A 19,963-nucleotide genomic window follows, 5' to 3' on the forward strand; every position below is an offset into this window, starting at 1 on the left:
GCCACTTCGGCCGGCTCGGAATACTCTCTTTCAAATTCTAAAGGTGGCAGGGGTAAAATACAGGGAGCGAAAGGCTATTTACAATTTGTATAGAAACCAGATGGCAGTTATAAAAGTCGAGGGGCATCAAAGGGAAGCAGCGGTTGGGAAAGGAGTGAGACAGGGTTGTAGCCTGTCCCCGATGTTATTCAATCTGCATATTGAGCAAGCAGTAAAGGAAACAAAAGAAAAGTTCGGAGTAGGTATTAAAATCCATGGAGAAGAAATAAAAACTTTGAGGTTCGCCGATGACATTGTAATTCTGTCCGAGACAGCAGAGGACTTGGAAGAGCAGTTGAACGGAATGGACAGTGTCTTGAAAGGCGGGTATAAGATGAACATCAACAAAAGCAAAACGAGGATAATGGAATGTAGTCGAATTAAGTCGGGTGATGCTGAGGGAATTAGATTAGCAAATGAGAAACTTAAAGTAGTAAAGGAGTTATGCTATTTGGGGAGCAAAATAACTGATGATGGTCGAAGTAGAGAGGATATAAAATGTAGACTGGCAATGGCAAGGAAAGCGTTTCTGAAGAAGAGAAATTTGTTAACATCGAGTATTGATTTAAGTGTCAGGAAGTCATTTCTAAAAGTAGTTGTATGGAGTGTAGCCATGTCTGGAAGTGAAACATGGACGATAAATGGTTTGGACAAGAAGAGAATAGAAGCTTTGAAATGTGGTGCTACAGAAGAATGCTGAAGAGTAGACGGGTTGATCACGTAACTAATGAGGAAATATTGAGTAGGATTGGGGAGAAGAGGAGTTTGTGGCACAACTTGACAAGAAGAAGGGACCAGTTGGTAGGACATGTTTTGAGGCATCAAGGGATCACAAATTTAGCATTGGAGGGCAGCGTGGAGGGTAAAAATCGTAGAGGGAGACCAAGAGATGAATACACTAAGCAGATTCAGAAGTATGTAGGCTGCAGTAGGTACTGGGAGATGAAGAAGCTTGCACAGGATAGAATAGCGTGGAGAGCTGCATCAAGCCAGTCTCAGGACTGACGACAACAACAACAACAACAGTTCCATCTCTGCATCCACTGGATGCTTCAGGTATCCTCACAGGAAATAATCAAGGCGATTCAGGTCAGGAATAGGACCTGCCGTTCCAATCCAGCCACCAGGAAATACAGCACTGAGATGGATGCGGACATCTGCACTGAAGGGACGCGGTGTTGCATCCACATCCTCTCACCAACAAACAAGGCTACGGTCTCCAACAACTCAGGTAGAACGCTCTGCACGAACCCCAAGTAGAGGTGGCCATACAGGTAGAGGACATGGCCCAATGAGTTTGTCGCCTACAATGCCGGGTCAGATATTGACACCAAAACGTACTTGATCGTGTGACCCTACGACAGCGTGAAGCTTTCCCCTATCCCACACATGGTAATTCCTGCTGTTCGAAATATCGTCACGATCAAATGAGGCCTCGTCGGTTGAAAGTAGCGAGCTGTATATGTTCTTATCTCGAGTTTTCTGCTGAAAATATCTTGCTTCTACTCTTGTTAGCCGGCCGGAGTGGCCGAGCGGTTAAAGGCGCTACAGTCTGGAACCGCACGACCGCTACGGTCGCAGGTTCGAATCCTGCCTCGGGCATGGATGTGTGTGTGATGTCCTTAGGTTAGTTAGGTTTAAGTAGTTCTAAGTTCTAGGGGACTGATGACCACAGCAGTTGAGGCCCATAGTGCTCAGAGCCATTTGAACCATTTTTTACTCTTGTTAACTTTACTATTACAGAGATCGCCTAAACTCTTATTTTATTTTTATTGGTCCTGTGCGCAACAGATAACTTACTTGGTCTTTCTGCTGCCACTGCCTGATCTCCTGCATTCCATTATTTAACAAAAACATAAAAAAACCCTATTATTCATGCTGAGTGCAATGCATGTTCTGTATGGCGGCTCCTGCTGTTGCTGCGGCTGCTGCTGCTTACTACAACTATATATAATTCAAGAGAAAGGGTTTGGTCAAATCTAAACTCGATAAATGATAACCTAAATAGAAAACTATATTCCGAAAGTGATTCTTTCTCATTCAGTTAACAAAACGCTAGAAGCTCTTTGAACAATCGCTTCGTATGTAAATCTGCCTCCAGTGGCGTTAAAGCAATATTACAAATTAATCAAACTCTTGAGACACACTGAAATACTTCTCAATTTAATACACAGTGAAACAATTCCCTGACAATTACAAAAGAAATCAATGATAAAAGTCAATACTTAATCTAACAATGGTTTCCCTTAAGAATTCAACTCCTGTCATTTTCAAAATTACCGCCTGCTGCTTCGCACATAGACAAACCCTTTTCTTTAAATTAATAAGCGCGCTGCAAATTATAAAAAATATCAACTAAATACCCAATCCTGTGTCGCTGCTGGCGGACACGGCAGTACGGCAGCTCGGCGACGACCGCTCGCCCAACACACAGCAGGCGGGCTCCTACACTGGCTTCCAAACCATGGAGGTAAGAATAAGGGGAGATGGCGCTACGTATCCCAGCCGTACTACGTTTTGAAGCCATGGGGGCGTGGCTCGCTGCCGTGACACTCTGACCAAAACATTGCCAGTGTGCTATAGCGCTGCGTGTATTACAGTCGCTAATTGCACCATATACGCATGTAACGTCATCAGATTGGTTGTTTCAAAGTTTTTGTTTAAAATAAAATCTCGTAAAGGCGAAATTCCGCATTTCATCTGATTAAAAATAGTTTTTAATGTAATATTACGAATAGCTTGCCTTCAATGTAAACGATACAATTTTGTTAATTCAGTAATAAACGTGTATCACAAACTAAATAATAGAAACTGAAAACTAAGTTAGCTATACCCTCTGTGGTGTCACCGCCAGACACCACACTTGCTAGGTGGTAGCCTTTAAATCGGCCGCGGTCCGTTAGTATACGTCGGACCCGCGTGTCGCCACTGTCAGTGATTGCAGACCGAGCGCCGCCATACGACAGGTCTAGAGAGACTTCCTAGCACTCGCCCCAGTTGTACAGCCGACTTTGCTAGCGATGGTTCACTGACAAATTACGCTCTCATTTGCCGAGACGATAGTTAGCATAGCCTTCAGCTACGTCATTTGCTACGACCTAGCAAGGCGCCATTACCAGTGTATAGTGAAAATGGAGATTATATCTGTACATGAGCGATGTTCTACAAATGTGGATTAAAGTTAAGTATTCCACAAGCTACGTACTTTTCTTTATAGCATTCATTACGTATCCTGTTTCAGACCTCTCCCCTGCCTGCGTGAGTTTAAGCGCGTGCCTTTCGGCTTCCTCTCATTGCGTCTAGGCTGTCTTGTCTAGACACAACACCCTCCCTCCAAAGCCCCATAAATACATCTTGTTTGTAATACGTACTGGGACATTTCAGTTACGTTACACTACTGGGAAACACTCTTCATTACCACCAATATTTACTGAAATACGGTACATAGAATGGCAAATCTACACAGTGTCCTGTTTAGGCCTATACTTTACGCCAGTTAATGTAGTGTTAGCTTTCAATTTGGTGCATGATGAAGACAAAGTGAGTTACTCAACACTTCGATTATCGACGATACGTACGTATTATAACGAAACGTGAACTTGAAAACTAAGAATTTAGTTCTTTGAATTAACATACCTTTTGCAAATGTTTTGGGTGTGTAGGGAAAACTCATGGTACAGCATTTTCTCGGAGCCTTACTGTTGAAAGGGAAGTTCGGTCTATGTCCTCTTCTCGGAAATGCTGAGAACATATAGTGCTCCATTTAGACGCACGCCAATTCTTCCTCCTCATGGCATTCTCCCACAGAGCTTTCCGACTTTCATTTTTAGGAAATCTAAAATCATACAGGAGAAAAATACGCTATAGTACAAGTACCGATGTAGCACACGTTCATTCACAATGAAGTTGTAAAATCACACTTAACGAGACAACTTACACATGAAATGTTATTCCCTTCGATTTCGCATCACAATCAGAACGATTCGTACATCCGAACACGACACAAGTCACCATAATAGCGCAAAATCCTTCCAAAAGCGAGCGACAAGCCTATGCACACAAGCTTACAGCAGCAATCTTTTGGTCGGATTGAGATGGCTACCCTCGGCTTCACATAGCTTCACAGCTGTGACGTCACGGCGTCTCCCTCTATTCTTACCTCCATGTTCCAAACTGCCACTAATTAATCTGTGCGCTGCGAAGCGCGACAACAATATCTTAGATTCCAGAGCTTGTGTATGCGCAATGTAGCCAACCTTTACATCCTAAGAGAGTATTGCCAACTCTCGCGGTAAACAGTAAGATTGAAACAAATCTCGTCTGCCAATTCACTGTTGGAGCAGCGACTGACGCAATGCCACCCTTGGTGCAATGTCAGTCACAAGCTCTGCACGGACTCGTTTTGGATGATACGGGTGTGACTGTTGTTCGTGGAGTACCTGCCACACGCGAGTACGTGCGGTACCCATTTCGCGTGCAGTACGACGAGTACTTGCAGTGGCGTCCGCTGCAACACGTCCCTCCATCTCCTCTTCAGAATCGAGTGTGTGAGTAAACCTCATGTTGTCACGTCCCCCGTCTCTTCTTTCCAATGAACCAATCTCCCGCATTCGTCGATCGAGACAAGTAAGCACTTGTCGTGACGGAAGGTGCCTGTTAGGAAACCGTTCCCTGTACAGCCTTTCATAAGCGAGAGCACTGCACAATGTGCTTCCTCATATACAAGGTGCATGAAAGTTAATTCTGCGAAACTTCGCTGGTACTGCTCCACCGTACAGTACTGTACGTCTCTGAATAGCGCTAACAAGGGAACCTCCCCATCGCGCCCCCCTCAGATTTAGTTATAAGTTGGCACAGTGGATAGGACTTGAAAAACTGAACACAGATCAATCGAGAAAACAGGAAGAAGTTGTGTGGAATTATGAAAAAAATAAGCAAAATATACAAACTGAGTAGTCCATGAGCAAGATAGGCAACATAACAGGAGATTATAAGCTCAAGAGCGCCGTGGTCCCGTGGTTAGCGTGAGCAATTGGGGTACGAGATGTCCTTGGTTCAAGTCTTCCCTCGAGTGAGAAGTTTAATTTTTTTTTATTTTCAGACAATTATCAATGTTCAGGCACTCACACATAATGAACTTCGCTCTCCAAAATTCCAGGACATGTTCACATTTGCTTGGACATATGGAGGATTTGACGGTCTACGCACGGAAAAATTTGAAAACGTTAAAAACATATGTTTTGACAGAGCGCAGGGAAAACTGTGCGACTGTGAAACTGTTGCATTCATTTGTTGCAGTTTATGTGACAAACTCTTATGTTTTCATCACTTTTTTGGGAGTGATTATCACATCCACAAGAAAACCTAAATCGGGCAAGGTAGAAGAATCTTTTTACCCATTCGCCAAGTGTACAAGTTAGGTGGGTCGAAAATATATTCCTGTCATGTGACGCACATGCCGTCACCAGTGTCGTATAGAATATATCAGACGTGTTTTCCTGTGGAGGAATCGGTTGACCTATGACCTTGCGATCAAATGTTTTGGGTTCCGATTGGACAGGCACGTCCTTTCGTCTACTAATCGCACGGTTTTGCGGTGCGGTCGCAAAACACAGACACTAAACTTATTACAGTGAACAGAGACGTCAGTGAACGAACGGACAGGTCATAACTTTGCGAAAATAAAGAAAGAAAAATTTTTCACTCAAAGGAAGACTTGAACCAAGAACGTCTCGTTTCGCAGGTGCCCACGCTAACCACAGGACCACGACGCTCCTGAGCTCACACTCTCCTTGATGTTGCCTATCTTGGGCATGGACTACTCAGTTTGTATATTTTGCTTATTTTTTCATAGTTCCACACAACTTCTTCCTGTTTTCTCGATTGATCTGTGTTCAGTTTTTCAAGTCCTATCCACAGTGCCAACTTATAACTAAATCTGAGGGGGTGCGATGGGGAGGTTCCCTTGTCAGTAATAAATGGGTCCGTCACTGATTCATAGCACATTCTGTCATGGGACAATGAAAATTGGATACAACAGAGCCACTATATGGACAAGTGAAGTAAACAAAACCTGCATCTCGACTTTCTACTAATGAGGCTCGTCATCCTCGTTTCCTTGAAGGAAATAAAGAATTTACGTGTAAATAAACTTGCACGAATGTTAGCGTGAATAAAGTGTGGAAACAGTAATGCTAGAGGAAGCGGTAGACATGTTTACTTGCACATGTCCTTAAGCTGGCTTCTCCGACCCCAGTTTCCCCACCTCAAATTGTTTGGTTCAAATGGCTCTGAGCACTATGGGACTCAACTGCTGAGGTCATTAGTCCCCTAGAACTTAGAACTAGTTAAACCTAACTAACCTAAGGACATCACAAACATCCATGCCCGAGGCAGGATTCGAACCTGCGACCGTAGCGGTCTTGCGGTTCCAGACTGCAGCGCCTTTAACCGCACGGCCACTTCGGCCGGCTCTCAAATTGTTCAGTGGAGCATTCTCTACGTCCTGTCACATGTTTGCCCGGTCTTACGGAAACGCCGCGTATATGCAGACACAAGTGACAATGTAAATTTGTATCTAGACCAGGGGTTAAACCACTTAAACACATTTGTTGCTGTGAACACTTAAACATTACGTTCTTTACCTACAGTATGCTGGGTTCTTTTTTACTGTGGAATAATGTAAACACGCAAGGCTTAAGTGTTAATGCTAACAAATGTGCTTAACTCATAAATAGATGTTTCGTTATGTTTCCTTTCGGATTGTTGCCTAATAATTGTACTGCGACACTCCTAACTCCATTCCTCAGGCAGAAGTGGATGATGTGCACTGAAATCGTCGGAGAACGGAAACGGTACGTTTCCGGACATGGGCTGGTCTCCAAAATACGAGGTGTGGCTAGAAAAAACCGGACTAGTACTGGTGAAACAATAAAACGAATGTAATAAGGCTGAAAGTCGCGTGGCCTGTCACGTGACTCTCGCTCCGCCTACTGCTCGAGTTTCATCTGCCTCCTGCACTCAGTCTGCCCGTGGCGTCTGTTTTAAGTAGTTGACGTTTTGTCTGTGCGTCGGAAAATGTTGAGTGTACAGAAAGAACGGCGTGTTAACATCAAATTTTGTTTCAAACTAGGAAAATCTGCAAGTCAAACGTTTGTAATGTTACAACAAGTTTACGGCGATGATTGTTTATCGCGAACACAAGTGTTTGAGTGGTTTAAACGATTTAAAGATGGCCGCGAAGACACCAGTGATGACACTCGCACTGGCAGACCATTGTCAGCAAAAACTGATGCAAACATTGAAAAAATCGGTAAACTTGTTCGACAAGATCGCCGTTTAACAATCAGAGCAGTGTCTGAGTTAACAGGAGTTGACAAGGAAAGTGTTAGGCAGATTCTTCATGAAAGTTTCAACATGAACAAAGTGTGTTCAAAATTGGTTCCAAAGTGTCTCACAATTGAACAGAAGGAACGCCGAAGAATGATTTGTTCTGACATCCTGGAAAACATTGAAAGTGATCCCACCTTCTTACAAAATGTTATTACTTGCGATGAATCGTGCTTTTTTACTTACAATCCCGAAACTAAACGCCAATCGATGCATTGGAAAACTCCTGGTTCTCCACGACAAAAAAAAGCACGAATGTCAAAATCGAAATTCAAGGCAATGATGATTGTTTTTTTTTTTTTTTTTTTGACATCAAAGGGATTGTGCACATTGATTGGGTACCAGAGGGACAAACAGTGAATCAGCATTACTACATTAGCGTCCTGGCTACCCTACGTGAGCGAGTACGGAGAAAACGGAACGATTTGTGGAGAAAACAGTCACGGATCCTTCACCAAGACAATGCCCCAGCTCACAGTGCGTTGTCAGTGAAGACGTTTTTGGCAAAACACAACATTCCCATCTTAGATCATCCACCCTACTCACCTGATTTGGCCCCCTGTGACTTTTTTCTTTTCCCTAAAGTCAAGTCAGCTTTGAAAGGAACTAGATTTGAGACTGTTGAAGCAGTAAAAGAAAAAGCGACGGAAGTAATGTATGGACTTACCGAAAATGATCTGCAGCATTGCTATGAACAGTGGAAAATTCGTATGGAGCGGTGTAGAGACCGAGGAGGAGAGTAGATTGAAGGAGATAACATGAAATTGTAAATAATTGTAAATAAATGTTTTTTCCAGCATCAGTCCGGTTTTTTTCTAGCCGCACCTCGTATTGTGTACTCACACCGCGGTACATGTCATAAAAGTTTGTAACGGGAATTTTCTAACACTCCGTATATCGGCTGCTTTTTTTATTTTTGAGAGGTGCAGCCCCTCCGCGGTCACATCTGAATGACGGTCAACACAGGTCTGCTGCCATCTCTTTCTACTGGTTAGTCTTCATTGCGGTCTCGTCGGATATGTGTACTGCGATGTCTGCATACTTCTGGTTATGATTAACCATTAATACCCGCTCATCTGGCGATATATTGGATCCGAACTTGAACCAAGAGTAGCGGTTTGAAGGGCAGAGGGGGAAAAAAGTGCCAAGTCAAGAGGCATTCTCTATTATTCCAATCTCGTACAGCGCGCGGAAAGAACGAACAGCTATATCTTTCCGTACGACCTCTGATTTCCCTTATTTTATCGTGGTGATCGTTTCTCCCTATGTAGGTCGGTTTCAACAAAATATTTTCGCATTTGGAAGAGAAAGTTGGCGATTGGAATCTCGTGAGGACATTCCGTCGCAACACGCCTTTCTTCTAATGATGTCCATCCCAAATCCTGTACCATTTCTCTAACACTCTCTCCCATATTTCGCGATAATACAAGACGTGCTGCATTTCTTTGAACTTTTTCGATGTACTGCTTCAGTCCTATCTGATAAGGATCCGACACCGCGCAGCAGTATTCTAAAAGAGGACGGACAAGCGTTGTGTAGGCAGTCTCCTTAGTAGGTCTGTTACATTTTCTAAGTGTCCTGCCAATAAAACTCAGTCTTTGGTTAGCCTTCCCCACAACATTTTCTGTGTGTTCCTTCCAATTTAAGTTGTTCGTAATTGTAATACCTAAGTATTTAGTTTAATTTACGGTTTTTAGATTAGACCGATTTATCGTGTAACCAAAGTTTAACGGGTTCCTTTTAGCACTCAAGTGGATGACCTCACACTTTTCGTTATTCGGGGTCAACTGCCACGTTTCGCACCATTCCGATATTTCTTCTAAATAGTTTTGCAGTTTGTTTCGATCTTCTGATAACTTTATTGCTCGATAAACGACAGCGTCATCGGCAAACAACCTAAGACGGCTGCTTAGATTGTCTCCCAAATCGTTTATATGGATAAGGAACAGCAAAGGGCCTATAACAAATGGTTCAACTGGCTCTGAGCACTATGGGACTCAACTTCCGAGGTCTTTAGTCCCCTAGAACTTAGAACTAGTTAAACCTAACTAACCTAAGGACATCACACACATCCATGCCCGAGGCAGGATTCGAACCTGCGACCGTAGCGGTCTCGCGGTTCCAGACTGCAGCGCCTAGAACCGCACGGCCACTTCGGCGGGCCCTCTATAACACTACCTTGGGGAACGCCAGAAATCACTTCTGTTTTACTCGATGACTTTCCGTCAATTAGTACGAACTGTGATCTCTGTGACAGGAAATCACAAATCCAGTCACGCAACGGAGACGATATTCCATAAGCGTGGAATTTCGCTACATGCCGCTTGTATGGCGCAGTGTCAAAAGCCTTTCGGAAATCCCGAAATACGAAATCGATCTGAAATCCCTTGTCAATAGCACTCAACACTTCATGCGAGTAAAGAGCTAGCTGTGTTTCACAAGAACAATGTTTTCCAAGTCCATGTTGACTGTACGTCAATAGACCGTTTTGTTCGAGGTAATTCATAATGTTGGAACACAATATATATTCCAAAAACCTGCTGCATATCGACGTTAATGACACGGGCCTGCAATTTAGTGCATTACTCCTACTGCCTTTCTTGAGTATTGGTGAGACCCGTCCAACTTTCCAGTCTTTGGGTACGGATCTTTCGTCGAGCAAACGTTTGTATGTGATTGTTAAGTATGGAGCTAATGCATCAGCATACTCTGAAAGCAACATAACTGGTATACTGTCTGGACCAGAAGACGCTTTTTTTAAGTGATTTAAGTTGCTTCACTACTCCGAGGATATCTGCTTCTACGTTGCTGATGTTGGCAGCTGTTCTTGATTCGAATTCTGACAAGTTTACTCCGTCTTCTTTTGTGAACGCATTTCGGAAGGCTATGTTTAGTAACTGTGCTTTGGCAGCACTGTTTTCGGTAGTAACTCCATTGCTATCGCGCGGAGAAGACATTCATTGTACGTTGCCGCTAACATACTTCACACAGTTGCATTCATCATCGGTTAGTGTCCGATAGGTCATGTATCTGATGCACAGTGTAGGATAGTGTTGGCGGTTTGTTTGTGCGTTAGTTTGCTTCCCTGCTGTAGCCTGCTCGTCGGCTGTGGTAGCAGCTGGCATATCCAGTGTTGCTGATGGGTAGGGCCTTGCCGATGTTGTCGCTTGGGAGTGTGTGTTAGCTCGCCGTAGCTAATGCACTTTCAGCCAAACTATGAAGTGAAGCTTGGGATAGCATCTTCTGGCACCACAGCCAGAAATGGTTATGCTCTAGCTTTTGCAGCGTCTTCGGCCTGTTACTCTTCCACCTATGATTGTGATATTTCGGTTGCTAAGCTGTTGTTGTTGTTGTTGTTGTTGTGGTCTTCAGACCTGAGACTGGTTTGATGCAGCTCTCCATGCTACTCTATCCTGTGCAAGCTTCTTCATCTCCCAGTACCTACTGCAACCTACATCCTTCTGAATCTGCTTAGTGTATTGGTCTCTGGGTCTCCCTCTACGATTTTTACCCTCCACGCTGCCCTCCAATGCTAAATTTGTGATCCCTTGATGCCTCAAAACATGTCCAACCAACTGATCCCTTCTTCTAGTCAAGTTGTGCCACAAAATTCTCTTCTCCCCAATCCTATTCAATACCTCCTCATTAGTTACGTGATCTACCCACCTAATCTTCAGCATTCTTCTGTAGCACCACATTCCGAAAGCTTCTATTCTCTTCTTGTCCAAACCATTTATCGTCCATGTTTCACTTCCATACATGGCTACACTCCATACAAATACTTTCAGAAACGATTTCCTGACACTTAAATCTATACTCGATGTTAACAAATTTCTCTTCTTCAGAAACGATTTCCTTGCCATTGCCAGTCTACATTTTATATCCTCTCTACTTCGACCATCATCAGTTATTTTACTCCCTAAATAGCAAAACTCCTTTACTACTTTAAGTGTCTCATTTCCTAATCTAATCCCCTCAGCATCACCCCATTTAATTTGACTACATTCTATTATCCTCGTTTTGCTTTTGTTGATGTTCATCTTATATCCTCCTTTCAAGACACTGTCCATTCCGTTCAACTGCTCTTCCAAGTCCTTTGCTGTCTCTGACAGAATTACAATGTCATCGGCGAACCTCAAAGTTTTTACTTCTTCTCCATGAATTTTAATACCTACTCCGAATTTTTCTTTTGTTTCCTTTACTGCTTGCTCAATATACAGATTGAATAACATCGGGGAGTGACTACAACCCTGTCTCACTCCTTTCCCCACCACTGCTTCCCTTTCATGGCCCTCGACTCTTATAACTGCCATCTGGTTTCTGTACAAATTGTAAATAGCCTTTCGCTCCCTGTATTTTACCCCTGCCACCTTCAGAATTTGAAAGAGAGTATTCCAGTTAACGTTGTCAAAAGCTTCCTCTAAGTCTACAAATGCTAGAAACGTAGGTTTGCCTTTTCTTAATCTTTCTTCTAAGTCGTAAGGTCAGTATTGCCTCACGTGTTCCAACATTTCTACGGAATCCAAACTGATCTTCCCCGAGGTCCGATTCTACCAGTTTCTCCATTCGTCTGTAAAGAATTCGCGTTAGTATTTTGCAGCTGTGACTTATTAAACTGATAGTTCGGTAATTTTCACATCTGTCAACACCTGCTTTCTTTGGTATTGGAATTATTATATTCTTCTTGAAGTCTGAGGGTATTTCGCCTGTCTCATACATGTTGCTCACCAGATGGTAGAGTTTTGTCATGACTGGCTCTCCCAAGGCCATCAGTAGTTCTAATGGAATGTTGTTTACTCCCGGGGCCTTGTTTCGACTCAGGTCTTTCAGTGCTCTGTCAAACTCTTCACGCAGTATCTTATCTCCCATTTCATCTTCATCTACATCCTCTTCCATTTCCATAATACTGTCCTCAAGTACATCGCCCTTGTATAAACCCTCTATATACTCCTTCCACCTTTCTGCCTTCCCTTCTTTGCTTAGAACTGGGTTTCCATCTGAGCTCTTGATATTCATACAAGTGGTTCTCTTCTCTCCAAAGGTCTCTTTAATTTTCCTGTAGACAGTGTCTATCTTACCCCTAGTGAGACAAGCCTCTACATCCTTACATTTGTCCTCTAGCCATCCCTGCTTAGCCATTTTGCACTTTCTGTCGATCTCATTTTTGAGACGTTTGTATTCCCTTTTGCCTGCTTCATTTACTGCATTTTTATATTTTCTCCTTTCATCAATGAAATTCAATATTTCTTCTGTTACGCAAGGATTTCTATTAGCCCTCGTCTTTTTACCTACTTGATCCTCTGCTGCCTTCACTACTTCATCCCTCAGAGCTACCCATTTTTCTTCTACTGTATTTCTTTCCCCCATTCCTGTCAATTGTTCCCTTATGCTCTCCCTGAAACTCTCTACAACCTCTGGTTCTTTCAGTTTATCCAGGTCCCATCTCCTTAAATTCCCACCTTTTTGCAGTTTCTTCAGTTTCAATCTGCAGTTCATAACCAATAGATTGTGGTCAGAATCCACATCTGCCCCTGGAAATGTCTTACAATGTAAAACCTGGTTCCTAAATCTCTGTCTTACCATTATATAATCTATCTGATACCTATTAGTATCTCCAGGATTCTTCCAGGTATACAACCTTCTTTTATGATTCTTGAACCAAGTGTTAGCTATGATTAAGTTATGCTCTGTGCAAAATTCTACAGGGCGGCTTCCTCTTTCATTTCTTCCCCCCAATCCATATTCACCTACTATGTTTCCTTCTCTCCCTTTTCCTACTGACGAATTCCAGTCACCCATGACTATTAAATTTTCGTCTCCCTAAGCTACAGGGGCCTAATGTCAAAATTGCGGTGGAGTAAAAGCTGGGAACCAGAGTGAAAAATGCTCGTATCGTAGCACTAAAATAGGCGAATATGTGCCGGACAGAGACAGGGATGTAGAAGAAGGGAACTTATCTGGCAGATTGGAAGACATTTAAATGAAAAAATCTTGATGTACTCCCTCTTTTCTACGAGTTGACCACACTTTGCCAGCGCAGTGAGCTTATAATACAAACGTGCCGTGAAGCACACTAATGGTAGCCTCTGAGAGGATGTCAGAGTTCGACGGTGCGTATGTCTGATAGAAAAGGTTATCTGACTATAATTTCGAATTTTGTGAAGTTGACAGTAAACCCAAACGGGCCTTAACCTCTGGAGTTGACAAAAGTGGTAAAATTGAATGCCGGACATTTGCCACGCCGTACTTTTGCCACACTTGCCCCTTCGCCAGGTAGCGATCCCTCAGGTAAGGGACTCCCTTCCTCGTACTTCTTGTGTCCGCTTTCAAACCACCGTCTCCACATCTTAGTCGATACAACCAGTACGTAAGAGACTTTCTTCTTCGACATCTTGGCCAAATACAGAGCTTCTTTTCCGAAATCGAAATATTTACAACTTTTGGGAAACGAAAGCAATACCGACTATTATGTCAGTATGTAAGTAGTTCTGCCAAGTATAAATATAGGTCCCTCTGTCTGTACGGTAGCTTCCTTTCACGCTTACTGATTGCGGTAGAAACTGTCCATCGCCATGGGAGCAACAAGAAAGGAACGATGTAAACAGAATGCGAATGTACGCTAATTTCTTTTTGATCACTGCATTTGTGTCTACTTTAATTCCTACAACACCATGCCCAAAAGACAATAAGGAAAGCAGAAATGGGTATGTGAATGTTCGAAAAGAAGAACGACATATTCCATATTAATTTACTCTCTAAAATGAGATATCCCTTGCGGCGAAACATTAGTTAATAAAGTGTAGCGGGACATTGTTCAAAACATGACTGAAAATACGTTCACTAAATAGAGATAAGAACATCTATGATTGACATGTCATCTAAAGTCGATGTACAATTTTTAAATTTTGGAAATAAGGAAATGAAGTAATACAGAATGCTACACTTGTAACGTACGTTGTTGTTGTACATTGTTTAGCTCTGGTATTTACAGAGTCACAGAGACATCATTCTAGGTTTTGGAGGGAAAAGCCGTAACTGTAATGGTCTGCACTACAACAGAAACAAGAAGCACAACTTAAGGAAAAATAATGTAATGTGTGTTCCAGCTCACACGCGACAGTGAAGCAGATAGTTCCTGTGACTTAGTATGGGCCGAGGCTATATTCGACAACCGGAATAAATTAATAACTGGCTCCTTTTACCGACCCCCGGTCTCATATGAAACAATTGCTGAACAGTTCAAAGAGAACTTGAGTCTCATCACAAATAGGTACCCTACTCATACAATTATAGTTGGCAGTGACTTCAATCTATCTTCTGTATGTTAACAAAAATACATCTTCTGAGCCTACTGTAGATAGAAAACAACTTCCGTAATTGTTCTAAATGCTTTTCTTAAAATTATTTTGAACAACTAGTTCACGAGGCCATTCAAATTGTAAATGGTTACGAAAACACACTTGACCTCTTAGCCACAAATAATCCTGAGCATCAGGACGAATACAGGGATTAGTGACCACGTAATCGTAGCGAGGCTCATTCCGTAACAAAGAAATTCACCAAAACTAAACGCGAAATATATCTGTTTATAAAAGCAACCAAAAATTCGGTTGACGTCTTTCTAAGAGACAGTCTCCAATCCTTCCAAACTATGTAAGTGAAGACCATATGTGGCTTAAGTTCAAAGAAATAGTATCAACAGTACTCGAGAAATTCATACCAAATAAATTAATAAGAGACGGAACTGATCCCCCACGGTACACAAAACACGACAGAAAGCTGCTGCAGGAGCACCGAAAAAGGCACGTATAATTTAGACGAACGCAAAATCTCCAAGATTGGCGAAGTTTTACTGAGGCTCGAATTTTGGTGCGGATTTCAATGCGAGATGCATTTAATAGTTTCCAGAACGGAACTCTCTCTAGGAATGTGGCGGAAAATGCAAAGAGATTCTGGTTCTATGTTAAGTAAACCAGCGGAAAGGCTCAGTAAGCGATGTGGAGGAGGAGGGGGAGACAAGGGACCCAACCCTTCAGAGCAGGTAAAGTCGTGGCAAACGTCCGGCATGGCAAATGTCCGCACACCGGTAAAATTATGAGTGACTGAAACAAAATGAACGGTCGCCAGCCTACTTAGGCACATTAATTTGGAAATATATATTTGAGAAAATTGGATATTACTTATTGAAGCTACTTTTGTTGAGATTTGCCTTTGAATAGCAAACAGGATACAAACTGATACAGTGCTCTCTGTACTGTGTATAGCAGCAGTTACCAATAATACACACAGCAGTACAGAATGGGGAGCAAAACTGCATCGTATTCATAGTAATGACAGCCACACTCAATAGCATTGCTTAATCAAAACACTGAAACATCACACGAAGTGCAGAACTAATTTTGGATATGAGGGTCTTCTATCTTGACTGACATGAATGACACAAATAAAGATGAATAACATCTTAAATAAAGTGTTTAAGTTCCTCTGCATGTAGCAGTTTTCCTTAGTAACGGTATTAGCCCAATTTTTCTTAATAGGAGGACAATATGATGGGGATCCAAAACTGGTATATTTTCACTACCCAATGTTCTTTCACTATTGTAAAAGTAAAATCTATTTCTAAAAGTTAATCATTCAGTTAAATTACTTTCCCGTGTAAATAAACGCAACACTGGGCTTAATTAACTTCAAAAGGAACCATTCATGATATGGGACCTAAACTACTCTATCTTTGAAAATGTGCATAACTTCACTTCTAATAGTCCTGCTGGAAATCAATTCATTAAAGATTTATATGTACCTGTGAAGCAGGTATTCTTGGCAATAATATTTGTACAATCTTGCACTGTAATCCTACAAAAGACGGCCGGAGTCGCCGAGCGGTTCTAGGCGCTACAGTCTGGAACCGCGAGACCGCTACGGTCGCAGGTTCGAATCCTGCCTCGGGCATGGATGTGTGTGATGTCCTTAGGTTGGTTAGGTTTAAGTAGTTCTAAGTTATAGGGGACTGATGACCTCAGAAGTTAAGTCCCATAGTGCTCAGAGCCATTTGAACCAATCCTACAAAACCATACTTTGTAATAAACTAAGGATACATGAGCAAACGCACTATCAGTTTAATAAGTCACTGCTGCAAAATATGGACGAATGGAAAAACCAGTAGAAGCCGACCTCGGGGACGATAAGTTTCGATTCCGTAAAAATATTGGAACACGTGAGGCAATACTGTCCCTACGACTTATCTTAGAAGCTAGATTAAGGAAAGGCAAACCTACGTTTCTAGCATTTGTAGACTTAGAGAAAGCTTTTGACAGTGTCGACTGGAATACTCTCTTTCAAATTCTAAAGGTGGCAGGGGTAAAATACACGGAGCGAAAGGCTATTTCCAATTTGTACAGAAACCAAATGGCAGTTATAAGAGTCGAGGGACATGAAAGGGAAGCAGTGGTTGGGAAGGGAGTGAGACAGGGTTGTAGCCTCTCCCCGATTTTGTTCAATCTCTGCATAGAGCAAGCAGCAAAGGAAATAAAAGAAAAGTTCGGAGTAGGTATTAAAATCCATGGAGAAGAAATAAAAACTTTGAGGTTCGCCAATGACATTGTAATTCTGTCAGAGACAGCAAAGGACTTGGAAGAGCAGTTGAAGGGAATGGACAGTGTCTTGAAGGAAGGATATAGGATTAACATCAACAAAAGCAAAAGGAGGATAATGGATTGTAGTCGAATTAAGTCGAGTGATGCTGAGGGAATTAGATTAGGAAATGAGACACTTAAAGTAGTAAAGGAGTTTTGCTATATGGGGAGCAAAATAACTGATGATGGTCGAAGTAGAGAGGCAATGGCAAGGAAAGCGTTTCTGAAGAAGAGAAATTTGTTAACATCGAGTATAGATTTAAGTGTCAGGAAGTCGTTTCTGAAAGTACTTGTATGGAGTGTAGCCATGTATGGAAGTGAAACGTGGACGATAAATAGTTTGGACAAGAAGAGAATAGAAGCTTTCGAAATGTGGTGCTACAGAAGAATGCTGAAGATTAGATGGGTAGATCACATAACTAATGATGAAGTATTGAATAGAATTGGGGAGAAGAGGAGTTTGTGGCACAACTTGACTAGAAGAAGGGATCAGTTGGTAGGACATGTTTTGAGGCATCAAGGCATCACCAATTTAGTATTGAAGGGCAGCGGGGAGGTTAAAAATCGTAGAGGAAGACCAAGAGATGAATACACTAAGCAGATTCAGAAGGATGTAGGCTGCAGTAGGTACTGGGAGATGAAGAAGCTTGCACAGGATAGAGTAGCGTGGAGAGCTGCATCAAACCAGTCTCAGGACTGAAGACCACAACAACAACAACAACTTGAGCAAAAGCCTATTTCTAACTTCACTTTTATGGTTTTAACTTTTAAATAATTAAGGTTTTCACTTTCCTATTGATTGATCTTTATATTTTTGTACTTAAACTTCCTACGTTAACAATTTCACTTGGAGTAGTTCATAATCAAAGCGTCCAAAATTTACTCTTACTTTCACTTTTGCTAGTCCCTTTACAATAAACAAAAAATCACATTTAATCACATGAATGCCATAATTGTTCATTTAAATCAGGATGCTCGGATTTAGTAGCACTTAGGTGGGGATCCTGCGTAGGTTCGTGATCAGGATTGGACTTATGGATTCGAACACGAACTGACGTTTTATGTGATTATCATTGAAACAACACAAAAAAGACTGGTCCATGCTAATGTACACTACGTAATGTATGAAGTCTCTGAAGCAGCGGCGAAGATTAGCGGCAAGCAAAATGGCGGCTAACTGTACCAACGGCTCTTGATATGTGAATGCTCTATAAAACCTCTTCTTGGCGATGGATTTTCAACATACTAGAGCCGTTCCATTATTCCGTGAAGACGAAGTAATAGCCAGACTCACATCTGAGGCAAATCCTTTCTAATGCACCTTCCAGTTGTCTCTCTTAGCACCGTCGAAGTGTACCGTGGTAAGGCTAGCCACATACTGCGTGCCGTTCACACAAAGGAACCCCTCACACCGGCTGCCAAACCCACCTTTTACATCGCGCCATGGCACTTTCGTTGCAGAGAGACTTCCCTACAGCGCTTACATCTTACAAATACAAGTGCCCTAAGCATGAACGAGCTTTTAACAAACATACTTCTTTCATAAACATATTAATATTACAATAATTTAAAATTTCAACATATTCTTTTGCTTTTTTCATATACAGCGTGTTACAAAAAGGTACGGCCAAACTTTCAGGAAACATTCCTCACAAATAAAGAAAAGATGTTATGTGGACATGTGTCCGGAAACGCTTAATTTCCATGTTAGAGCTCATTTTAGTTTCGTCAGTATGCACTGTACTTCCTCGATTCACCGCCAGTTGGCCCAATTGAAGGAAGGTAATGTTGACTTCGGTGCTTGTGTTGACATGCGACTCTTTGCTCTACAGTACTAGCATCGAGCACATCAGTACGTAGCATCAACAGGTTAGTGTTCATCACGAACGTGGTTCTGCAGTCAGTGCAATGTTTACAAATGCGGAGTTGGCAGATGCCCATTTGATGTACGGATTAGCACGGGGCAATAGCCGTGGCGCGGTACGTTTGTATCGAGACAGATTTCCAGAACGAAGGTATCCCGACAGGAAGACGTTCGAAGCAATTGATCGGCGTCTTAGGGAGCACGGAACATTCCAGCCTATTACTCGCGACTGGGGAAGACCTAGAACGACGAGGACACCTGCACTGGACGAGGCAATTCTTCGTGCAGTTGACGATAACCCTAATGTCAGCGTCAGAGAAGTTGCTGCTGTACAAGGTAACGTTGACCATGTCACTGTACGGAGAGTGCTACGGGAGGACCAGTTGTTTCAGTACCGTGTACAGCGTGTGCAGGCACTATCAGCAGCTGATTGGCCTCCGCCGGTACACTTCTGCGAATTGTTCATCCGACAATGTGTCAATCCTCATTTCAGTGCAAATGTTCTCTTTACAGATGAGGCTTCATTCCGACATGATCAAATTGTGAATTTTCACAATCGACATGTGTGGGCTGACGAGAATCCGCACGCAATTGTGCAATCACGTCATCAACACAGATTTTCTGTGAACGTTTGGGCAGGCATTGTCGGTGATGTCTCGATTGGGCCCCACGTTCTTCCACCTACGCTCAATGGAGCACGTTATCACGGTTTCATACGGGATACTCCACCTGTGCTGCTAGAACATGTGCCTTTACAAGTACGACACAACATGTGGTTCATGCACAATGGAGCTCCTGCACATTTCAGTCGAAGTCTTCGTACGCTTCTCAACAACTGATTCGGTGACCGATGGATTGGTAGAGGCGGACCAATTCCGTGGCCTCCACGCTCTCTTGACCTCAACCCTCTTGACTTTCATTTATGGGGGCATTTGAAAGCTCTCGTCTACGCAACCCCGGTACCACATGTAGAGACTCTTCGTGCTCGTATTGTGGACGGCTGTGATACAATACGCCATTCTCCAGGGCTGCATCAGCG

The 19,963-nt window shown here is 42.6% G+C and overlaps 1 protein-coding gene across 1 annotated transcript in view; it reads left to right on the forward strand.

Annotated features, from left to right (window-relative positions):
* LOC126213317 (pancreas transcription factor 1 subunit alpha-like) overlaps window positions 1-19,963 on the forward strand; it is a gene marked incomplete at its 5' end in the record, with an annotated part of 87,310 nt that overhangs the window by 13,044 nt on the left and 54,303 nt on the right. The window lies entirely within an intron of this gene.

Source organism: Schistocerca nitens, chromosome 11 (assembly GCF_023898315.1).
Source record: "Schistocerca nitens isolate TAMUIC-IGC-003100 chromosome 11, iqSchNite1.1, whole genome shotgun sequence".
Lineage (NCBI taxonomy): Eukaryota > Metazoa > Arthropoda > Insecta > Orthoptera > Acrididae > Schistocerca > Schistocerca nitens.